Raw genomic sequence first — 19,031 nt, forward strand, 5'->3', positions numbered from 1 at the left:
ATAATTTACATTCTGAGTCCAACTTTTCAGGATAAGTGAATTTGACTTTTCTCAAAGCTGTATGTGTGTTTGAAAGAATAATTTTCCCCATTTTCTAAATATATTCTCCTATTCAGCACTTTCTTTACCAAAGTGACAGAATCTGCCAACCCTATTGCTGTTCCAGTGCCACATTTCCATGCTATGCTAAGCCAGTCCTTCTGTAGGGAGTATTTCTTGTTAGTATGGCACAGGAAAAATGGTAAAACACACACAAAATCTGCAGAGGTTCCTTTGCTCTGGCAGGAGAGGAAAAAAATAGCTGTCAATCTGGTTCACAACTGAGATCAGACTGATTGATTGTAGTAACAAAGCCAAGTAAAGTTTAAAATGGATTTAAGGTTAACAGTGTGACCTTGTAAAAGACCATTTGAGCTTTTTGACTACAGTGTCTGGCTTTTGTTCTTTTGGGACACAACCTGAAAGTTACTTGTTATCTGTATTTACTTTTTGGAACTCTGATCTCAGAGCATAACTTTCTGAAGAATATATTGGTACATCCGTAAAAGAATTTACCATTTTTTGTTTAATCTTTAAAATGCTTGTATTTTTAAATAAGACTCCTTTTTCCATTTATATGTAAGTGTGATTCCCCAAAGGATGGAGTATTTATTTGTTTTATTTTACCAAAGTTAAATATATATTGTCCTCTTTCAGGTAAGATCCTATTCATGTGCCGGAGCAGCTTATATGAAGAAAATATACATATAAAGCATTAGTAAAAGCATTTAACCATTGTACTGCTGTTATAGTACTTGTTATAGTACTATTGAGAAATATATTGTGGTTTCTGAGCATTTATTAGAAATTTAAACATTCTTAATGCTCATCACATTAAATATTTGCCCTGGGAATGTCACTGTTTTCACATAAGCAGAGCATAGAAAGTGCGTGCTTAGGGTCTGATCAGAGGCTCACTAAAGACAATGGAAAGAGGGCTGCCGACTTCATTGGGTTTGGGATCAGCCTCTTATAGTCCAACCTTGTTAACTAAATTAAAATTCGATAAGCCTGGTGATGAAATAGCCTCTGGGGAGCTTTCAGTCCATTCTGAGGCTCTCCCTCCCTCTCATTGCCCACTGGAGTGCTCCAGGTGGGACTGTCTCAAGGGTCCTCTAGGAAGCTGCCCACTGCCTGCTGATTGCAAGCTGCACCCAGCGTTGGCAGCATCAATGTGCTTGTCTTGCAAACAAACTGCAATAGGACAAAGTTTTGGGCAGAGTGGGGGGGCGCCCTTTGCTAAACTCCCTGGAATTCCCAATGCAGCAATTTGGAAAGCAAGGTTAAAGCAGATGATGATGAGTCTGACAGCATGTGTGTGTTTCTCATGGCGTGGCATCGCTGGCGTGGAGAACAGCTCTGCACCGCCAAGTCTAGCAAGTAGCTAGAGTGGAGGAGGCGGCGGTAGAGGCTGTGCACAAGGCTGCTCAGCAGGGGCAATTATTGCTCCAGCTGTTTGGACAAAGCCACAAAATCCTATGAGAGGAAAGGGTGGCGGATTTGGCAGCCCAGGAGCGGCGGCTGCGTTGCCTGCCCGGAGCCAGGCTCATGCAGGCTGAGCTGGTGGGCTCAGAGTGACTGGGATTCCCACTTCCCTCCCTCCTGCGGGAGGCTGGTGCTGGGCAGAGGCATCAGGCACCTGCCCAGGGGCGGGCTTGGCTCGAAAGCTGGGGTCCCAGAGCCACTGGAGAGGGGAATCCTTGGATTGGCTTCTCAGTTGGGCTCCCTGCTCCAGCAGCTGTTCCAGGGAGGGGACCCGCCTCTCCCTGTATGTGCCTGGATGGAGCTGGCGCTGCTGCCTGGGTCTAGCCACCGCCTGCTGCCCCAGTGCACAAGCCTGGGCCTGGGTGCAGCCGCCTAACAGGAGCTGCCCATGGACATGGGCTTGTGCCAGGATTGTGCCTGTGTGGCTGCCCGGCGTTAGCCCATGAGCCGAGCCGCTGCCCAGAACAAACCAGCCTCCTGCACTTCCCATATGCTTCAGCCTGCACCTGGGCGCCACAGCCACTGCTGGCTGGGACTAGCTGCCTCCTCCCCCAGTGGATGCTGCCGGGGAGCAGGCGGAGCACACAGACAGAGAGGCAGGCTGCCGTGGCCGCTGGAGCCAGAGTGCCTGTGCCCTCTGCGCTCACCAGTTTTACTTCCAGACGGTGATCATGGCAGGGACTGTGGTGCTGGCTTATTACTTCGAGTTCAGGGACACCTTCACCATTAATATGCAGAGCTTTTTCTGCAACAGGGCTCCTACCCAGGGCCGGCTCTAGGTTGCTGCCCCTGGAAATGTGCCGCCCCAAGCATGTGCTTGTTTTGCTGGTGCCTAGAGCGGGTCCTGCCTCTCTGTCACCATGGGCATGTCCACACTGCAGTCAGACACCGGCAGCTGGACCGTGCTCGCTGACTTGGGCTCACATGGCTCAGGCTGTGGGGCTGTTTAATTGGGGTGTCGATGTTCCCGCTTGGGATGCAGCCTAAGGTCTGGCACCCTCCCACCTTGCAGGGTCCTACAGCCTGGCTCCAGCCCGAGCTCAGACATTTACACTGCAATTAAATAGCCCCTTCGCCTGAACCCCGTGAGCCTGAGTCACCTGGCATGGGCCAGCTGGAGGTTTTTAATGGAAGAGTAGAGATACCCTTGGTATCTGTTCAGCATCTGTCACAATGGGGATTCTAACCATGGTCTGTGCAGAGCCGTGCACAACAGGGGCCTGATCTCAGCTGGGGGCTCTGCAACTCCCAGCATTACAGGATCCTTGATTTTGTTTGGGGTCCTGGCATAATGTGGGGCCAGGATCTCTGTCAGGGTCTGTGCAGCGCCCAGTACAGTGGTGCATGATCTGGGTCAGGGTCAGTGCAGTGCCAGCCCCAACATGGACAAAGATCTCAGTTGAGGTCTCTGAGGTGCCTAGCACAATGGAGGCAGAAATCTGGGCTGCAGTCGTGCACTCCCCGGCACAAGGGGGACCATGATCTCGGTTCAGGTTTCAGTTTTACCTGGCACAATGGGGGGCCTGATGTCTGTGAGGTCTCTGCAGTGCCCAGCACAACCTGGGCCCAGATCTCTATTAGGGTCTCTGCAGCACCTGGCAGAACAGGGCACAGATCTCACTTGGGGTCTCTGCAGCTCCAAGAACAAAGTCCCCGATTTTGTTTGCTGCCTCTGCAGCATCTGGCACAATGGGAGCCTGATTTCACTTGCTGTTGATGCAGGGCCTGGCACAACAGGGGCCTGGAGCTCAGTCAGGGTCACTGTAGCACCTGGCACAACAAGGTCCCTGCTCTCTGTAGGGGTTTGTGCAGTTTCCAGCACAACCAGTGCCCCAAACTCGGTCAGGGTTTGTGCGGTGCCCGGCACACTAGGGGACCTGATCTCAGGCCAGACCTGCACCACGCTCAGTATAAGAGTCCTGATCTCAGTCACACACCTGGGGAGAAAAGCAGGAAGATTTTCAAGAATTTGATATTAGTATTTCAGAACTGAGGAGAAAATTGGGCACAAACTAAATATTTTGCCAACGTAAGAGAGAAGCACCAACATCTGGGGAGATTTTATGTCACCATTCAACAGTTCAAGAGAAAAGAGGGGAAATTTGAGGAGATTATACAGTGATATTCAATTAACAACAGAATGAGATGGATTCTTCTTGCCTCACATTCACATGGCCAGCAGGGAGCCCTGGGTGATATGGCTTTCACAGGGGAAAGGAGTGGGGCTGGAGTGAGGTCACTGGCTGTGGGGAGGGCTGGTAGTGGTGTCTGGGTATGTGACTAGCAGGTGATGGCAGGGGTGCTGCTGGGTTGGGCAGGGGGAGGTGAACTGGACTGGACTGGGAAATCTGGGATAGGGCATCTCCATGGAGGACACTTGCTCCTCTCTTCCTTCCTGGGCCTTTTCATGCCCTGTTGCCAGCAGAGAGTGGCCCCTCCAATCCAGCCCAGGGGTATCCCTGTCTCAGGACTCTCCCAGCCTCTGCCCATTAACTGTCTTCCCAGTTCAGAAATCACTCAGGGGAACGATTTCCCACCTAAACAAGGACACATCACTGCAGGTAAAAATGGGAGAGAAACACCCCAAACCTGAGATTTGAACTGGACACTGGCAAAGTGGAGAGAAAATGAGACATAATCGGGGAAGGAGAACAGGTAACTTCTCAGGGATTTGAGGGGGAAGGGGTCATCCTAGATGTTGCTCGTTGCTCTCTAGAGAGAAAGGGGGCAGGACAGGAGAGGACAGCAGTAAATCCGAGAGGATCTCAGTCCCCACCCCCACTTTTGTCTCCCCGCTCCTCGGGGGTCACCTGCTCTTCTCCTCCCCCGACCACGTGAGGGCTACACAGACTTTTTCCACCCGCACCTCTCCCAGGTCTCTTCCCACCGCCAGGCAGCCCCCACCTGGCCCCATGCAGAGACCCCAGTGGGGCTGGTCACCGCTCCCCGGGACTCCCTCGTGGTGCCCCAGGGCAGAGCCTGGCCGGGCCCGGGGGTCGTTGGGCTCCTGCGGAGACAGCAGCTCCGAGCCCCCCGCAGGCGCTGCCCCCCATGGAGCAGATCCCCGCGCTGCGAAATGCCGGGTCCCCCCCACGGACACTGGGGCAGAATCACCGCCCGGCCCCACCCCCGCGGTTCGCTCCGGTACCTGAAAACTGCAGCTTCGCAGCGGGGCGGGCAGAGCCCGGAGCGGCGCCAGGGCGGCTGCAGCGGGAGCAGGGCGCGGGCCGGGCACGGTGGGGGGGAGGGGGGATTAATGAAGGTCTCTCCGGCACAGACCCTCCCGCTCTGCCCGGGCTTCCAGCTCACAATGGAGCAGCAGCAGCACCCAGCAACCAATCACACACCACCCAGTCCCCGATCTCCGCATGCCCAGAGCCGTGAAACGCAACTCGGAGAGTCAGGAACTGCGTTTCCGAGCCTGCCCCGGGGTCGCTTCCGCCCTCTCCAGCCCAGGAAAAGGAGGGTTTCAGCAGCTGAAATTGCGCATGCTCCTTGCGAGCCCCCGGGGGGGAGAAGAAAGCTGCTGACGTCTCCATGTGAGCTAGGTTGCTGCTCCCCGGGTCTGTGCGGGGAGGGAGCGGCATTAACCCCTCCGTGCCCGGCCGGGGAGGGGCTTTCTCCAGGCGGGGGCAGCCCCGGGGCTCTGCACGCACCTCCCCGGCCCTGAGCCCCCGGTGAGTGAGAGACCCCGGGGGGGCGCTGGGGCCGGCGGGAAAGTGACTCTGCCCGGAGAACCTGGGAGAAGCCTCGGAGCTGCCTCAGCCCCAGTGGAGCTGCAACAGGATCCGCCCCGGCCCCGCTGGGATGCGGGGGGCAGAGCCTGGGGCCCGGTGGGGGGTCCCTGTACGGTGTCGGGCGGGGTGGGGGAGAAGCTGGAGCTGGCGGGGGGAGTGTTGAACTGTCTCTGTGCAGCCAGGAAATTCCAGGGGGGGAAATGGCAGGACGGGAGTTAATTGGATCCTGTCCCTGTTTGTGCCACTTGCCTCTCACCCCCGATACAAATTCTCTCTAGTTCTGCTTCTCTTCTCGCTCAGCATCTCACAGGAGGTTTTAAAATCCGGGGAGATTCTCCCCATCCCCCTCCAATGATCGGTTCTCTTGGCTCCCCCGATTTCCCCCGTTCTCTGCATGATTCTCAAATGTCAATTTAAAACCTCTCCGACATGGGGCATTTTCCCACTCATTTTCTCTGCAGCGATTTGACCTTATTTAAGTGGGAAATTGTTGCCCTGAGTCATTCCCCAGAACGTGGCTGCCCTGGAGTGGGGATGGGATGAGATGCCTGTTCTCTGCCAGGGCGGGGAAGGGAGGATCAGGTGTCCCCCATGGGGACTTCCCAGACCCTGGGTTCCTAATCCCACTTGTTGCCCCCTAATTACCAACACAGTTGCCCCCAACCATCAATTTCCATCACCTGCCCATCCCCCACTGCCCCTCCTTCCTTTCTCCGGGGAGCCTTCCAGCTCCCCCTCCCTCTCCCTTGTCCTCTTAAAACAGCTCCTCAAGAGGCTCCCTGCTGCCCATGAGCCTGGTGTGGGGGGGGGTAACTATCACGTTCTGTTTATGTATTGGACAGTGGTATAAAATCCAGTCAAACAGCCCCCCTTTTCCAACTAGCAATATAAAATTCCCTCTTATCAGGGAAAGTGCTGGGGATTGGCATAAAAGTGACTCTGCACAAACAGCCCCCCTTCATTTCTTCTCCCATTAACAATTGCGAAGAGAAAATCCAGCCATGTGAGAGCAAAGCACCAAGGAATGGGACTTTCCCAGCCACAGAGGTAGGGATAGAGGACAGGGGAAGGAGAGACTGAAAGGGGCAGTGATGGAAATGAGTGGAGGGAGAGCTTTTCAGCTCTCTAATCCACTGAGACAAATGTATTGCAGGATGAAGGGGGATAGCTTAGTGGTTTGAGCATTGGCCTCCTAAACCCAGAGTTGTGGGTTTAGTCCTTGAGAGGGCCATTTAGGGTACCTGGGCCAAAAAAATGGGGATTGGCCTTGTTTTGAGCAGAGGGTTGGACTAGGTGACCTCCTGAGGTCCCTTCCAACCCTGATAGTCTATGGGTCTGTGATCCCTGGGCAGAATCACATTCCAATCAACAAGAGAAGGATCAGACAGAGGAAAAGCCAGTTCTTCACTCCATATTCCTGCTGCTGTGGGGTCAGTGTCCAAGAGAATCGCCCACAGTGATTCCTTTGGTTCTGCTCATTTTCTAGCATTGTCTTCAGTCTTTGTTACGGGATGGAGGGAGGGAGAAGGGAGGCTAAAAATCTCTCTGTGGGCTTACTGGCAAGAGGGGCCAGGTCTACACTGTAATAAAGAGATCAAGCATTTTCCTAGCATGGCAGAATCTAGGATGTCTGTCTGCATGGAAAGGGCCTGGGAGGATCATGATGTGAAATGAACTAAAGCCTATTCTGAAACCCCCACAATTACCCTTCTCACCCTCCCAGGCTGCAGAATGACATCCATGTTTCTCTCCAGCACATCCCATCCTCCCATGGGACAGGGGAGAAAAATGGCTGCATTGGAGCAAGTTCAGGTAGGGATTATTGGGGGGTTGCTGGTTGGCTCTTGCAGGAGGGAAAGGGACACCAAATACACTAGAGATGGGAAGATTTGCGCAATCTGGTTTGGAGGTTGGAGCAGGGCAGGAAATTCACTGGGTGGGAAAGAGAGGAGGACAGGTTGTGGCAAACCTGCTGGGAGTTGTTTAATAAGTGGCCTGGATTCTAGGAACAGACCCATGCAATTAGCGGGTGGAAATTCTGTAATTTGTTCAACAGAAAATAACCCACTTTCATGGGGCTGAAAAAATGCAGCTTCTCACAGTGAGGAGGGTTTTGGGCTTCCTTCCACAGAACTCTCCCTAGACCCTTCTAGGGGCTCCATTTCCTTTATCAGTCTGTGGCTAGTATGTGTGTGATGGATCTGCTGGGAGAGATGAGGGGCTCTCTCTTTGTCTCCTCACCCTGGTGTTTCCAGGATGCTCTGAGCAGCTAGGGGTGGGACTCTGTTGACTTCGATCTACCAGAGCTTCCATTTGATTTGGAGTGTGAGTGAGGCAGCAGGTACTGAGTGTTGGACTCTTGCTATTTCAGGGGCCGGTGACCTTCGAGGAGGTGGCTGTGTATTTCACCAGGGAAGAGGGGGCTCTGCTGGACCCCACTCAGAGAGCCCTCTACAGAGCCGTCATGCAGGAGAACTATGAGAATGTGACCTTGCTGGGTAAGGATTCCTGTCCCTTCTGTTCTTGGAAGGGGAAATGAAGAGTTAAGGTTCATGCCACCTCCATAATACCACCTCTACTCTGTCCTCTTTCAGCATCACCCCAATATGCCAGTGACACACACACTACCAGAGACCCTCCCCTACTGCAGAAAACTTTGGGATCAGAGCACAGGAGCAGTATCACACAGTGTCAAATATCTCCTGTTTGCTCAAGTAAAACGGGGGGTTAGGTCCAGCATAACGAACAGAAGCTTCCTACCCTTGACCTTCACTCAAACCCTGAGCTTACTGCACCGGGACCAGAATGTGCTTGGGGTGTCGCAAACGGGTTGCTGGGGTCAGAGCTGCTAGCCCAGAGTTAATTATCTCACAGACACTCAGTATGTTCTTGAATGCTGGCTGGGAGTATCCAGACAAGGGAGCTCCAGCAGCAGAACACCGAATCTCACCCAGGATTACAGGTCTGTCGCAACTTACGTGCATTTAACATGCGCGATTTCAGCTTTATGCTGAAGGGCTGGAGTCTGGGGCATGGCCTCAAGTGGAAGAGGTGTTTTCTCAAGATTTAAAGGTCCTGAGGCACTGTCATGGAGTGTGGGGGAGTCCGGCCCTGCACCCCTCTTCCTGGGACCCACAGTGACTCTCGGCCAGCCAGTAAAACAGAAGGTTTATTGGACAACAGGAACACAGGTTACAGCAGAGCTTGCAGGCACAGTCAGGACCCCTCCACCGAGTCCTTCTGGGCTTTCAGGGTGCTTGGATCCTAGCTAGGATACCCTGAATTCCGCCCATCCAGCCCCAAGCCCAAACTCAAACTGCTTCCCTCCTGCCGCTCCCTTCCTTTTGTCCCCTTCCCGGGCAAAGGTGTTGACCTTTCCCCTCCCTTACCTAGCTCAGGTTACAGGCCCTGGCATCGTCCATCCCCTAAAGTCCTCCCCTGCTCTCCCACTCCCCACACAGACAGTCCCTACTGCATCACATCTCTCCCCCCTTCGAGACTGAACTGAGCGGGGTCACTCTGCCCAGTGATCTGGGGAAGTTCAGGGTCCCCTCTCCGGGACAACGCATCCGCTGTCAGGTTGGCACTTCCCTTCACATGGACCACGTCCATGTCATAGTCCTGCAGGAGCAGGCTCCACTTCAGGAGCTTAGCGTTGGCTCCTTTCATCTGGTGCAGCCAGGTCAGGGGAGAGTGGTTGGTGTACACGGTGAAGTGTTGCCCAAAGAGATATGGCTCTAGCTTCTTAAGGGCCCACACCATGGCCAGGCATTCCTTCTTGATGGCCGCGTAGCTTTGTTCCCGGGGTAGCAGCTTCTTAGGTACACGATGGGGTGTCTCTCCCCCTTTTCATCCTCCTGCATTAACACCGCATCCAGTCCCGTGTCTGAGCCATCGGTGAATACCATAAAGAGTTTGTCAAAATCTGGGTTTGCCAGAACTGGGTCGCTAACCAGAGCCTCCTTCAGTGCCCGGAAAGCCTCCTGGCACTGCTCAGTCCAGATCACCTTGTCTGGCTTCCCCTTTTTGCACAGTTCAGTGATGGGGCCGGCTATGGCACTGAAGTGGGGCACGAACCTTCGATAGTACCCCGCCATCCCAATAAAGGCCTGGACCTGCTTTTTGGTTTGGGGAGCAGGCCAGTCTCTGATCACCTCCACCTTGGCTGGTTCCGGCTTCAGGCAGCCGCTCCCCACCCGATGGCCCAGGTAAGATACTTCAGCCATCCCCACTTTGCACTTCTCAGCCTTTACTGTTAACCCAGCCTTTCGGAGTCGGTCCAGGACTTGTTTAACCTGGGACATGTGGTCCTCCCAGGTCTGGCTGAAGACGCAGATGTCGTCAATATACGCCACGGCAAAACTCTCCATCCCCCTCTGTAGCTGATCCACCAGGCGCTGGAAGGTGGCCGGTGCTCCCTTGAGGCCGAAGGGCAGGGTCAGAAACTCATAGAGCCCCAGAGGGGTGATAAAGGCTGATTTCAGCCTGGCATCTGCGTCCAGCGGCACTTGCCAGTAGCCTTTGGTAAGATCCATAGTGGTGAGGTACCGAGCACCTCCCAGCTTGTCTAGGAGCTCGTCAGGCCTGGGCATAGGGTAGGCATCAGATACGGTGATGGCATTGAGCTTTCGATAGTCCACACAGAACCGGATTGACCCATCCTTCTTGGGAACCAGCACTACTGGCGAGGCCCAAGGGCTGGAAGACGGCTGGATCACCCCCAAAGCCAGCATGTCCCTGACCTCTCTTTCAAGATCCTGGGCAGTTTTACCAGTGACCCGAAAAGGGGAGCATCTTATGGGGGATGTGACCCGGTCTCCACCCGGTGGACAGTCAAATTAGTGTGTCCAGGCTGGTTGGAAAACAGCTGTCGGTATAGATGCAGCACCCCTCTGATCTCAGCGTGCTGGCCCGGGGTCAGCTGATCAGAGAGGGGAATCGCCTCCAGGGGGGAACCAGCTTTTGTCCCAGGGAATAGATCTACTAAGGGGTCATCTCCCTGCCCCTCCCAATGTCCACACACGGCCAACACCACATTCCCCTTGTCATAGTATGGTTTCATCATGTTCACATGGTACACCCGACGGTGATGTGCCCGGTTTGACAGCTCCATCACATAGTTTACCTCATTCAGTTGCTTGATAACCTTGAAGGGCCCTTCCCAGGCGGCCTGGAGTTTGTTTCTCCTCACGGGGATGAGAACCATCACCTGATCTCCGGTGGCGAAGGCACGGGCCCGTGCCGTGCGGTCATACCAGACCTTCTGCCTCCTCTGGGCTCGGGCCAGATTCTCCCTGGCCAGGCCCATGAGCTTGGCCAGTCTTTCCCGGAAGGTCAGGACATACTCCACCACTGACTCTCCCTCGGGAGAGGCCTTCCCCTCCCATTCGTCCCTCATCAGGTCTAGGGGTCCCCTTACCCGCCTTCCATACAACAGTTCGAAAGGTGAAAACCCGGTAGATTCCTGCGGCACCTCCCTGTACGCGAACAGCAGGTGAGGTAAGTACTTGTCCCAGTCCTGCGGGTGCTGGTTCATAAATGTTTTTAGCATCATCTTCAGCGTCCCGTTGAACCTTTCTACCAGCCCGTTGGACTGGGGGTGATACGCTGAGGCCCAGTTGTGCTGGACCCCACATTTCTGCCATAAGGACCAGAGCAGGGCCGACATGAAGTTGGACCCCTGGTCCGTTAAGACCTCCTTGGGGAACCCCACCCGGCTGAAAATTGTCAGCAGCGCATCTGCCACTGTGTTGGCTTCGATAGAGGACAAGGCCACCGCCTCGGGGTAGCAAGTGGCAAAATCCACCACCACCAGGATGTATTTCTTCCCTGACCGGGTCATCTTGCTGAGGGGTCCCACTATGTCCATGGCCACCTTCTGGAAAGGTTCTTCTATGATGGGTAAAGGCCTCAAAGCTGCTTTCCCCTTGTCCGGGGCCTTCCCCACCCTCTGGCAGGGGTCACAGGATTGGCAGTACTGTCGGACATGGGTAAAGACCCCAGGCCAGTAAAAGTTCTGTAGCAGCCTCTGCCTGGTGCGTCGGATTCCCTGGTGCCCTGCGAGAGGGATGTCATGGGCCAGGTACAGCAGCTTGTGACGAAACTTCTGGGGAACCACCAGCTGCCTCCTGATCTCCCATGACTCTACTTCCCCTGGGGGAGCCCATTCTCGGTACAGGAACCCCTTCTCCCACAGGGACCTCTCCTTGCAACCTCTCCTCATGGTCTGTACCGCACTAAGGTCAGCCCGGTCCCGGTGCTTCCGCAAGGAGGGATCTTTCTGCAACTCGGCCTGGAACTCAGCAGCTGGGACAGGGATGGGGACCGGCTCTCTCTTGCTGGCTGGGTCTGAGGCCGCAGCCTCTCTGCACCGTGCCCCTGGGCGTTCCCCGCTCCCTGGGTTAGGGTCCTGCACCTCGAGTGGAGTACCTTCCCCGTTGTCGGGGTGCAGTGCCCTTTGCCGACTCTGACTACGAGTCACGACCAGGGCACTCTGGGTGTTACTAGGCCAGTCCTCGAGGTCCCCTCCCATTAACACGTCAGTGGGCAAATATCGGTGTACCCCCACATCCTTGGGGCCCTGCTTAGCCCCCCATTTCAGGTGTACCCTTGCCACGTGCACCTTGAATGGGGTCCCGCCCACGCCCGTCAGGGTCAGGTAGGTGTCGGGCACCATCCGATCTGAGGCCACCACCTTGGGTCGGGCCAGCATCACCTCTGCGCCCATGTCCCAGTACCCAGTGACCTTCCTCCCATCTACCTCCAGGGGAACAATGCACTCCTTCCGGAGGGGCAGCCCCGCGCCCACCCTGTAAACCACAAACCCGGAGCCTGGCGCATCCACAGGTGGTATGTTGCCAGCCCCCCTTTCCTCGGAACGTAGCCCCTCCTCCGATTGGGTTTTTACTCAGTCCACCCTCTGCGGGTTGGGTCTGCTTGGTCTGTCCCTGAGCTTGGGGCACTGGGACGGTATGTGACCTCGTTGGCCACAGCGATAGCAGCCCATGTCTCGTGGGTCCCCTTTAGTGAGTCGGAGGGACCTGCTGCTGGATGCCCCCCTTTTGGGGGGGTTCTCCATAGGACCCCGCTGGGAGGTCCCATGATGACTCTCTCTCTGCGTTGAGGCAGGCTTGCTCCTTCGAGACTCCTCCCTGCCATCCCCTGCCCAACTGTCCACAAATTGGTTGGCCAGCTGGCCTGTGTGCTGTGGGTTCTCCGGCTTCTGGTCCATCAACCACAGCCTCAAGTCGGACAGGCACTGCTCGTACAGGTGCTCCAGTATGAATAGGTCGAGCAGGTCCTCTTTAGTTTGGGCCCCAGCTGTCCACTTGCGGGCATACCCCTGCGCCCGGTTGACCAGTTGTAGGTATGTGACCTCACGGGTTTTACGCTGGCTCCGGAACTTTTTCCAGTACATCTCAGGAGTCAGCCCAAACTCACGGAGCAGGGCCTGTTTGAACAGTTCGTAGTCTCCTGCCTCCACCCCTTTCTTTACACCTCCACGGCTGTGGAGTCCAGTAAGGGGGTGAGAACTGTGATCCTGTCTGCAGGGTCAACCCTGTGCAGCTCGCAGGCATTCTCAAAGGCCGTCAGGAAGGTATCTATGTCCTCCCCCTCCTTACGCCGGGGCAGCAAGTGCTTATCAAAGCTCTTTGTAGGCTTGGGTCCGCCCCTCATTCACCGCAGCTGGGGCCCCACTGCTCGCCAGCCGGGCCAGCTCCAGCTCATGTTCACGCTGTTTCGCCTTCTCCTCCAGCTTTTGCCTCTTTAACTCGAGCTTCTCCCTTTCATATTCCAGCCGCGTCCGCTCCACGGATGCCGAGCGTTGCCGGGAGGATCCCCTGCTGGGGGGTGGGCTTCGCCAGGCAGATCCCCTGCTGGCCGGGGGTGTCACGGTGCCCTCGGTATACACTGGGCTCCTCCCCGCCCTTCCCCTAGGCCTAGGAAGGGGGGGTCTCGGGAAGCCCTCATCCGCCGGCTGACCACTCCCATTGGGGACAGACACTGGTGCCTGCGCTGCATCTGCCCGGCTGCTTCCCTCAGAGACAGGGCTCCGTTCATTCATGCAGTCTCCCTGCTCGAGCTGGGCAATCAGCTGGTCCTTGCTGAGCCTCCCTGGGTGCAGCCCACTCTGCTTACACAGCTCCACCAGGTCACACTTGCGCCGCTTGGCATACATCTTCCTGATGACCACTCACAGGCCGGGGTGCTTGCCGCTCCCCACGGTTTCCAGGGGGACCCCTAGTGCACCAGCCCTTCTTGAGGTCACCACCTCTCTGCCAGGGTCGAGCTGTAGACTCCTCCGCCCCTGGGACCGCTCGCTGCAATCCCCCAGGGGACCCTGTGATAGGGAAACCCCCCTGACCCCACCTTACCCAAGGCCCCAGGCTTTTTTCTGAGAATAAAGTAAGAGTAGGCCCTTAGCTAGAAGTTGGGCCCTGGGGTTGGAAGGGGACTGCCTGCGGTCCTCCGATTCAGGAGAAGCCCTCTTGTGGGTTCCCGGCCAATGCACCAAATTGTCGTGGAAAATGACCACCACCGAGTTGAGTTGATCAGACAGCCTGAGGCTCCTTTATTGATTAATCAGAGAATACATGCATATGCATGGAGAGACGACAGGTCCTCTAGCAAGAGGTAAGTCGCTCTGCCCTACAGCAGTGATACCTGGGTTTATAAAGCCAAAAACCGCACATTACCATATGAACTTATACATCCGAGGATACCATATTTGGTCAATACAATGACATCTTTTAACCATCTGCTAAAAAACAATTGCTATTAATATACTGGTTATGAGCTAATTTGCAAGCCTGCTCTTTGTTACTTCCCCTTTTTACGGGTTTTTGTAATTGTCAGGACTTTGACACCTGGTTTCCACCTACTTGCGGTTTCAGCAGCTGTGTTCTGAAGCAAATTTTGAGGAACTTGGGTCCAAAAATACCTATTGGTGTACCTTTGGTCAAATGATCATGAGTTATATTTTACGCCCACACAAGCAACTTAATAAACCATAATAAACTAAAAGCTGTTATAACTTAACAGATTTTCTGGTTCCCCTTTATCCAATTCTAGTTCCTCTTTTTGAGGCCCTGACCACATCTTTTTGCCTCAGCGTGCCCTTTGTACAGAAAAACAAGTTTAGCAGGAGTTAAAACTCTTGCTTCTAGCTAAGGGCCTACTCTTACTTTATTTTCAGAAAAAAGCCTGAGGCCTTGGGTGATAGGGAAACCCCCCCGACGCCACCTTACCCAAGTCCTTCTCACTGGGCACACACTCCCAGGGGTTAACCACCCCTTCGTTTTACTGCTCCCCAGTCACTTACTGCAGGAAGCGCCGTCCACGGGGTGCAGTATCTCCCGCCGCTGCCACCAGTTGTCACGGAGTGTGGGGGAGTCCGGCCCTGCACCCCTCTTCCTGGGACCCACAGTGACTCTCGGCCAGCCAGTAAAACAGAAGGTTTATTGGACAACAGGAACACAGGTTACAGCAGAGCTTGCAGGCACAGTCAGGACCCCTCCACCGAGTCCTTCTGGGCTTTCAGGGTGCTTGGATCCTAGCTAGGATACCCTGAATTCCGCCCATCCAGCCCCAAGCCCAAACTCAAACTGCTTCCCTCCTGCTGCTCCCTTCCTTTTGTCCCCTTCCCGGGCAAAGGTGTTGACCTTTCCCCTCCCTTACCTAGCTCAGGTTACAGGCCCTGGCATCCCAGGGCCTTTAAATCACCCAGGGGGCTCCCAGCTGCAGAGGTGCCTGGTAGCCCCTGGAGTGAACTAAAGGGCTCGAGGCTCCAGCCACTGTGGAGCTCCGGGCCCTTTAAATGCCAGCCCCAGCCCAGCTGCCAAAGCTGCAGGTGGGATTTAAAGGGCTCCTCCAGGCTCCCCAGCGTGGCGGGGAGCCCGGCGGAGCCCTTTAAGTCCCGCCCACAGCTCCAGCAGTGGGGCCGGGGCTGCATTTAAAAGGCTCCACCGGGCTCCCTGCCGCCACAGGTCCCTGTGGTGGCCGGAGCCCAGAGGAGCCCTTTAAATGCTGCCCCGGCCCTGCCACGGGAGCTGCAGGCGGGATTTAAAGGGCTCGAGGATATAATTTTCAGCATACGCAGTTTTCGCTTTACGCGATAACCGCAGAACGGAACCCCTGCATGTGATAAGACTTACCTATACAGACAACACAACTCCTTACTGATCTGGATTTCACACCAGCATGTGAAAATGGCTTAGGCTGGTAATGAGACTCTTGAGACATGGAAACTCTTGCTCCCCCATCACCATGGGAAATAGCCACAATCTCTCTTCTCTGCAGGCTCCTTGGATTTTTGAGTCCCTTGTTCCCGAACTCACAAGACCCCGATTCTTCTTTTTCACATTCTGCTTTTCCAGAATAGTTAGAGTCTGTTGCTCCTGAATTATAGCTTCTAATTTCCCAATGTTCTCCACACCCAGGGATTTTCCTGCTCCCTCCCATTACACTGGACTCACTCAATTCCCTAGTACATAAAAAACAGCTATACTGGGTCTGTCCAGAGGTCCACAGCCCTGTATATTGCCAATGTCGGGTGCTCCAGAGGGAATGGACACAACAGGTAATCATCAAATGCTCTATCACCAGGGGGGAGTGGTAGCTCAGTGGTTTGAGCATTGGCCTGCTAAGCCCAGGATTGTGAGTTCAATCCTTGAGAGAGCCACTTAGGGATCTGGGGCAAAAATCAGTACTTGGTCCTGCTAGTGGAGGCAGGGGGCAGGACAAGGTCCCTTCCAGCTCTAGGTAATAGGTATAATTGGAGATATACCTGACATGCTTTGCCAGCTTCTAGCAAACAGAGGCTACAGATATCTTCACTGGCTAACAGCCATTGATGAACCTATCCTCCATGAATTTGTCATGTTCTATTTTTGTACCCTGTTATAGTCTTGGCCTTCACAACCTCCTCTGGCAGAGTTGCACAGGTTGACTGTGCATCGTGTGAAGAAACACTTCCTTTTGTTTGTTTTATACCTGTTGCCTATATATTATTTTTTTTTTGGTGATTCCTAGTGCTTGTGTTATGAGAAGGAATAAATAACACTTTCTTATGACTTTCTCCATGCCAGTCATGATTTTATAGACCTCTTTCCTCTTCCCCCTTCGTCTCTTTTCCCAGCTGAAAAGTCCCAGTCTTCTTAATGTCTCCTCATACAGAAGCTCTTCCATACCCCTACTCATTTTTTTGCCCTTTTCTAAACCTTTTTCAATTCCATTATATCTTCTTTGAGATGGGACCACATCTGCAGGCAGTATTTGAGGTGTGGGCATGCCATGGATTTATACAGACGCAATTTGATATTTTCTGTCTTATTATCTATCCCTTTCCTAATGATTCCCAACATTCTGTTCGCTTTTTGACTGCCGCTGCACATTGAGTGGATGTTTTCTAAGAACTATCCACAGTGAGTGCAAGATCCCTCTCTTGAGTGGGACCAGCTAATTTAGACCCCATCATTTTATATGTATAACTGGGATTATGTTTTCCAATGGGCTGCACTGTGTGCTATCGTGACATCTAGTACTGCTGAGATCCTGCATTCAGTAATATCCTTGCCCTTCCTGTTCTCTTTTTCCACTGAACCCTACCAGCCCATGGTTCCTGTTCCCACCTTCTGCAGGACTCTCTCACTGTCTCTGGACCTGTCTGTCAACAAGAAGCAGTGCCAGGGATTCTTGCCCTATGTCTTGAGTCTTCGATTTCTGGGACATGGATTTAGTTTCTCAGTGTTTTAGGAACCGCTTTGAAACTGAGTGTCTGTGACATTAACCACAGCACAATTTGGACTGTTGAACAGCTGTGTCCCCTAAGCTCCCCAAGCTGGGGTGCCTTTTACACTGCTTTACTGTGAGAGAAGCCACTGTGAGGCAGTTAACACATAGTCTTCAGCATGTAACTCACTCCCAGCCACACAGTATTGAGTGCTGCTAATCAGCGACTCACGAATTGCAGTACCCCACTGGAGAACCCCAGAAAATTCTCTGGTCACAGACTTTCCCCAGAAATGTGAACTACTGAACAACGCAAGCTCATATGAAGTCTGTCATTTCATCAGTGGAAAATGACATGCACCAGCCTTGTTATCCCAAATGGAGTTTCCAACACTCTTTTATTGTTCTATCTAACTAGCGTGTTTGGATTAAGCAAGATTGTTAAAATCTATTTTTTTGTAGTTAAGTGCCTATGGGTAATGAGGCATTAAAGTCAGAATTGTTTACAAAAGAAATGCAAGATAAAATACAAAGTAATGTCTAACATGAGAAGCTAAAACGGATTCAAAGCAAATGTTTCTGTCGTCATATGCTGAAACAGGGTGGATTTCCTTTCAGCCAAGATTCCCCCTAATCTGCATCTGCCTCCCAAGTTCAGTTCTTCATGAGTTTTCATGAGCAGAGGGAAAGAGGGGGGAGAGAGAGAGAGTCAAGCATTTTCCTCACCTCTTTTTATAGCTCAGTCCTTTGTACTAGAAACAATTTCAGTTCTCATAGACTCATAGACTCATAGGTCAGAAGGGACCAATCTGATCATCTAGTCTGACCTCCTGCACAAGGCAGGCCACAGAACCCCACCCATCCAATTTTATAACAACCCCTAACCCAGGACAGAGTTATTGAAATCCTCAAAATTGGTTTGAAGACCTCAAGCTGCAGAGAAACCACCAGCAAGCGACCCGTGCCCCACGCTGCAGGGGAAGGCGAAAAACCTCCAGGGCCCCTGCCAATCCGCCCTGGAGGAAAATTCCTTCCTGACCCCAAATATGGCGATCAGCTAAACCCTGAGCATGTGGGCAAGAGTCACCAGCCAGCACCCAAGAAGGAATTCTCTGCAGTAACTCAGTTCCCATTCCATCCAACATCTCCCCGCAGACCATTGAGCAGACCTATCTGGTGGTAATCCAAGATCAATTGCCCAAATTAACAATCCTATCATAACATCCCCTCCATATACTTATCAAGCTTTGTCTTAAAGCCAGGAAAGTCTTTTGCCCCCACTGCTTCCCTCGGAAGGCTGTTCCAGAACTTCACTCCCCTAATGGTTAGAAACCTTCGTCTAATTTCAAGTCTAAACTTCCTAATATCCAGTTTATACCCATTCGTCCTCGTGCCTACATTAGTACTAAACTTAAATAATTCCTCTCCCTCCCTAACGTTAACCCCCCTGATATATTTATATAGAGCAAGCATATCCCCCCGCAGCCTTCTTTTGGCCAGGCTAAACAAGCCAAGCTCTTTGAGTCTCCTTTCATAAGGCAGTTTTTCCATTCCTCGGATCATCCTTGTAGCCCGTCTCTGAACCTGTTCCAGTTTGAATTCATCCTTCTTGAACATGGGACACCAGAACTGCACACAGTATTCCAGATGGGGTCTCACCAACGCCTTGTATAACGGTACTAACACTTCCTTATCCTTGCAGGAAATACCCCGCCTGATGCATCCCAAAATCGCATTTGCTTTTTTAACAGCCATATCACATTGGCGACTCATAGTCATCCTGCTATCAACCAGTACCCCAAGGTCCTTCTCCTCCTCCGTCGCTTCCAACTGATGCGCCCCCAACATATATCCAAAATTCTTATTATTAATTCCTAAATGCATAACCTTGCACTTTTCACTATTGTATTTCATCCTATTTCTATTACTCCAGTTTACAAGGTGGTTCAGATCTTCCTGAATAGTATCCCTGTCCTTCTCCGTGTTAGCAATACCCCCCAGCTTCGTGTCATCCGCAAACTTTATTAGCACATTCCCGCT

The 19,031-nt window shown here is 53.2% G+C and overlaps 1 long non-coding RNA gene across 1 annotated transcript; it reads left to right on the forward strand.

Annotated features, from left to right (window-relative positions):
* Positions 1-7,725: 7,725 nt before the first annotated feature.
* Positions 7,726-15,750, forward strand: LOC115641804. Its single transcript, XR_003998119.1, has 2 exons — positions 7,726-7,759; positions 15,561-15,750. It is a non-coding gene; the product is annotated as an uncharacterized LOC115641804 (long non-coding RNA).
* The last annotated feature ends 3,281 nt before the right edge of the window (positions 15,751-19,031 follow it).

Source organism: Gopherus evgoodei, unplaced genomic scaffold (genome assembly GCF_007399415.2).
Source record: "Gopherus evgoodei ecotype Sinaloan lineage unplaced genomic scaffold, rGopEvg1_v1.p scaffold_35_arrow_ctg1, whole genome shotgun sequence".
Lineage (NCBI taxonomy): Eukaryota > Metazoa > Chordata > Testudines > Testudinidae > Gopherus > Gopherus evgoodei.